Source organism: Sinohyriopsis cumingii, chromosome 5, assembly GCF_028554795.1.
Source record: "Sinohyriopsis cumingii isolate HCF-2022 chromosome 5, ASM2855479v2, whole genome shotgun sequence".
NCBI lineage: Eukaryota > Metazoa > Mollusca > Bivalvia > Unionida > Unionidae > Sinohyriopsis > Sinohyriopsis cumingii.
This window is the reverse complement of record NC_142965.1, coordinates 64,562,075-64,568,248: the sequence shown is the minus strand read 5'-3', so window position 1 is coordinate 64,568,248 and position 6,174 is coordinate 64,562,075.

Sequence of the window (6,174 nt, the reverse complement as noted above, 5' to 3'; positions counted from 1 at the left end):
ATTTTGTCTTAGGGAAGTTACTTCTATGTTCGGGAATAGCTGCACTTTGACTCGGTTATCACAGGTGTAAATCTTGACTGCGATCTGTTCTTTTTGTGGCCGATTTAACTAGATTAGTTTATATCCATGTGTGATAAGTGTCATTGTGTAGATCAATTGGCTTTAATAAACTTTAACTCATTTTCTGGTTGATTTGAATAAATAATTTCACACATTAGTCTTTAGGGTTCAGTTTAACCTTTATTTCAGTTCGGACTCTTTTCTTTTATTTTATTGTATTTAATTTGTTCGGACAGTTGATAGATACTTATGTAAGCAAAAGTGCTTCCAGGATCATAGCAAAATGTTGTAAATACTGTTCTTTGCCAACCATTCAAAACGGTATTTAAGAAACATAATCCAGAGAATACTTCGCACGTGACAAATCACGTTTAGGCATTATGAACAGGCAAACAGGAGATCCATTTACAATTAACTATTACTTCAATATTTTCAGAGGTATGCATCAGGTACATTGATATTAAATCGTTTCATTTCTAGATTGTATTATAAAACGGATATTTCATATTTTAAACTGAACTTTGGTTTTCATGTTTATGTTCTTTTCGTCCAATGGTTGTAGATTGTCCTCGTAATGTTTGCAAGATCTTAGGACAGCACTGTAAATTTTTTCAGAGTAGAGAAATGAATTTGAGTTCAGTCTGTAAATTAGTATTTTCTCTGCGCAATCTAGCCAATTTTGGAAATAAGAAGGTGTTGTCTATGTCTTCACCGAATTCACGCATATTAGAGATAAAAGTCCCCGGAGCCATGACGTCATTTGTGAGCAACCGGCTTCAAATCAACGCCGCCTCATTTATGACTTCAGGTGCATTGTTGCCTTCACGAACATACATCGCGATTGTTTCCAGACGATCAAAGAGTTCACTGAGTTGTTGCTCGTTACAGATACACATTTTAACTCTGCGGTTTTGACTCCTGTTTATCTATGTTGTCCACTACACAAAACAAAGGTTTCACAAGACAGTTTCCTACAAATTTTTGTGGTGGATGTTTGTATGTTATAATTCTTATGTCACTTGTTTAGGCTCGAATAACAGTAACACAAGAACGAGTGAAAACAACAAGCTTTGAAAAAAATACAAAAAGTTATTTCCCTGGAAAAGTTCTGTAAAAATTAAAAAATATGAACTTACGGTTTTATAGAATTAAATCCAAAAACAATTCAAGAATAATCGAAGAATACAATTTTAGTAGTCCTAATAACAAAATATTCTTCTGATTTCACGTTCGAATCACGAGGAAAATTCCAAGATGGAAGACGATGACGTATGCTGCAATATGTAGTATTGAAGTCTACAGTTCCTTGTAGAAACAATAATTATCACTCCTATTTCTGATAGTTGAATACATTTTTATAAAAACCTGTGACTGTTCCTCAATATTACACGAGCACACGTATTTTCCGGATAAATAACAGAAGTAATCCTTTGGATCCAAGTAATTTGAAATAACTCCAAACCAAGTAATTTGAAATAACTCCAAACATCACAACATACAATTAACAGTTTAACAGCCCAGCTTCTACTGAGATTAATTCTCCAAAACAGAGATTGTATCGTTTCCAAAAACGTAAACAAGGGTTCACACGTGATCATCTTCTCGAAGGTTATAGAAGGCGAGTGCAGATCACATTACTCAGTGTGATCCTGACGAAAGCCAATCATTTTATTCTAAGAAAAAAATGTTTTTATCTTAAAGACAAAGTCCCATCATGACCTCGAAAACAAACAATCATTTTAAAATAAAATAGAACCTTTTTACGATGGTTGCTACAAATTCTGAAACAAGGACAGGATTTAGATCAACACCTGGTGTTTATAATCTAACACTCAAGGTCAACTTAGTTTCTGAAAAAAGTATCATCTCTAGTAAATAAATTTACATTACAATATCATGTAATGAAAAATAATTTTTTTTTTAAAACTGACAAACAATTAAATTTAAATAAGCATATATTAAATCAGATATAACTAAATCAAATATACATAACATAATGTACACATTCTTGCTTTATTAAAGGTCCCCGGCAGTTAAATCATTATTAGTTTCTTTAAAACGATTCGACCTTTCCACTGTAGCAGTTTTTCCCCCAGTAAAATCCATTAATACAATTTTTAGTCATTCAATATCTATTTATGTCATTTGTCTTCGCTGGTTCTTTGAAAAGATTTCTTTCCTGTTAGTGGAGGGGGTCGATAAAGAACGGCACAAGTCGGATTTAAAAGGAACCACTGATGAAATTCGTCCATAAAGAAGAGAGTTTCCATCTCTTAGTTGGTCGTTTGTGGTTGTGGCTTCGGAAGACTGATAATTGCCTGCATGCCTTCTTCATCGAGTACCTGGTTACCTTTTTCGGGAGCACTAACTTCCTGACGTATTTCCTCCCTGTCATTTCTGTTTGCATCTATGTTTTCTTGGAACCTCTCAATGGCTTTTGGCAAGCGTTCAAAAGTCTTTCGTCTGTTCGCATCATCGCTGCCTAATGTATCGCATGCCATCTAATTTGTCGGTTTGATCATAGGTGTAAACATTTTTTCAAACCCCTCTGTGAGGTCTTCTTGTGCAGTATGTGTGACTGTAACATAACTTTGACATGTTTGCGGGCAATTTTTAAATTAGTGAAATTTTACAGGTGTCCACGATCAGGTTTATGGCGTCGGCCGGCAGTCTCGGTTATGGCATCTCTGGCAGATTTCGTCTTTGTATATGTTTAGCCAGACTGTCATTCCTTGACACATGAGACACATGTTAGTGCTACTTGGGCGATCCATCACTCAACTGGCGGTCGAGGCTCACCAACTCAGAGAAGTCAATGGCGTCAAAGATGTTTTCGCTGTAGTGATACCCTGTTCGATGTCACACAAAAATCACGTACTGCATATTCAGCTCGGCTTGTAACACATAACGACCAAACCGCAATCGCTGAAAACGTGTGTAAGATGTGGAGCAATGAGATATTTGTGAAAAACGTCACTGGCGGTGTTATAGCTACCGCGCTAACAAAGCTACTGGGGGTACCATGGAGCAAATATATTGGTGATAAACATCGTCCCAGATACAATTGCTGTGTGTCTCGAACACCACTCGGTATACAATTGTACTCCAATAAACGACCAGCACCTGAAGTAAACCCTGTCGATCGCATCGATGTCACATACTACCGACATGTTATTGTGCCTAAAATATCAAGTTCTCATCAGATATAAGGAAGACGAACCGTGATGTCCAAATCCAGCAAGTATTGTAGACGCATTCAAACGCATCTATGCAAGTGGGCCACTAACCTGGCTGCGGCTTCGACAGGTGGATCCAGTAAAATAGATTATCAGAGACGTTGCTGTGTTGATAATAAACTCACGTGCAGGCGCGTCGTGAACATGTATGCATGCATCGCGATCAAGCTATTGTGGAACGACACATCACACTTAAGGCAAAATCATATGTGCATCAGTGAGAGCAAGAATTGCTAATGAATCATGTAGTGCGCTGTCCTGAATGGGTGACATAACATCGCTCACTCATAACAGCGTTAAATGATGAAGTCGCATGTATGATTGGGTCAAAACCGCTGGCGTTTCCGGCAGAAGACTATTACCTTTAAAGTGGCTTTGCGTCGCAACCATCCGTGTTTGAATCACTCGGAAATAATTTGGTTCGGTATCTGTATCAGTAGTGAATGGGGCCACCATAGGGTCTATGGGAATTAGCATTACAGACCCCCCCTGGGCCGGTATAATGGCTATGTAAATTTAACATGGAGAAAAACCCTGGGCCTATATAGAGTCTAGGGGAATTAGCATTACAGACCTTCTTGGGTCGGTATAGGGTCTATGTAAATTTAACATTGACACCCCTGGGCCTGTATAGGGTCTATGTAAATTTAACATGGAGAAAAATCGTGGGCCTGTTTAGCGTCAAGGGGAATTGAACATGGGGAATAAATCGTGGGTCTGTTTAGCGTTAAGGGGAATTGAACATGGGGAATAAATCGTGGGACTGTCTAGCGTCAAGGGGAATTTAACATATGGAAATAGAACATGGTGGGTCTGTATAGCGTCAAGGGGAATTGAACATGGTGTGATTATCTAGGGACAATGATGGTAGAGGGTCAAACACAACAGAGACAGAGACATACATACACTGGTACAAGCGTGAGATTTATATATAAAGCATTACCAAGACCTGAAATCTTGCTGGGGTGTTCAAAAATTTGCATAATTGTAATGATTCTATAAATAGCTATAATCAAGGAAATGCTCAACGACAAAATGGATGTGACTAAAAGTAACGCTAAAATGAGGAAATTGTCCCGGAATTTAAAGGAAAATAAACATATCCCCGAAAATTAAGTTACAATGGTTTAGACTAAAATGGATAAAATTAGTAAGTACTTACAATATCAACTTGTGTGACCATCGTGGATAAACACCCATGTATCTATTTATAGCTATAATCAGCTAAAATTCCTATGAAATCCCACTATCTATTTATACTACAACTTGTGGGTTATTCCTTTGGAAAACCCCACTATCTTTTTATAGCCTCAGCTTGAGTGACGTTCCTGTTTATGAACTCTAGTACATATGTATAGCTACAACCTGTGGAAATCCCCAAGTCCATATTTATAGTCTCGAAATTTCCAGCGTCAGTGACGTCACTGTACTGAACACTAGGGGATAAATGTCAACAGTGTTGCAAGTGGCTGACCTGAATACACGCTACTGTAGGTAGGTAGGCAGAGTGTAAATGATAGGGATAAAGTGAGTTTTATAGGGACAAACAGAGACCAATACACACACACACACACACACACACACACACACAACGTACGCGCGCAGACATACGCACACATACACATACACACACACACACACAACGTACGCGCGCAGACATACGCACACACACACATACACACACACACACACACACACACACACACAGAGGGAAGAGGAAAAAACAAACCCCAAATATACTATCAACACAGAAGGGAGATAATACAAACCCCAAATAAACTAACCACACAAACGTACGCGAACGTATACAAACCCCAAATATACTATCCACACAACGTCGCTAACGCATACAAACCCCAAATATACTATCCACACAAACGTACGCGAACGCATACAAACCCCAAATATACTATCCATACAAACGTACGCGAACGCATACAAACCCCAAATATACTCTCCACACAAACGTACGTGAACGCATGCAAACCCCTAATATACTATCCATACAAACGTACGCGAACGCAATACAAACCCCAAATATACTATCAACACAGAACACCCCAGCAAGATTTCAGGTCTTGGTAATGCTTTATATATAAATCTCACGCTTGTACTAGTGTATGTATGTCTCTGTCTCTGTTGTGTTTGACCCTCTACCATCATTGTCCCTAGACAATCCCACCATGTTCAATTCCCCTTGACGCTATACAGACCCACCATGTTCAATTTCCATATGTTAAATTCCCCTTGACGCTAGACAGTCCCACGATTTATTCCCCATGTTCAATTCCCCTTGACGCTAAAAAGACCCACGATTTATTCCCCATGTTCAATTCCCCTTGACGCTAAACAGACCCACGATTTATTCCCCATGCTCAATTCCCCTTGACGCTATACAGACCCACCATGTTCAATTTCCATATGTTGAATTCCCCTTGACGCTAGACAGTCCCACGATTTATTCCCCATGTTCAATTCCCCTTGACGCTAAACAGACTCACGATTTATTCCCCATGTTCAATTCCCCTTGACGCTAAACAGACCCACGATTTATTCCCCATGTTCAATTCCCCTTGACGCTAAACAGGCCCACGATTTTTCTCCATGTCAAATTTACATAGACCCTATACAGGCCCAGGGGTGTCAATGTTAAATTTACACAGACCCTATACCGACCCAAGAAGGTCTGTAATGGTAATTCCCGTGGACCCTATACAGGCCCAGGGTTTTTCTCCATGTTAAATTTACATAGACCCCATACCGGCCCGGGGGGGGGGGGGTCTGTAATGCTAATTCCCATAGACCCTATGGTGGCCCCATTCACTACTTGTATCCATCGTGGAGTTAGGGGGCGGACACAGTTGTGCCACTGACCCGA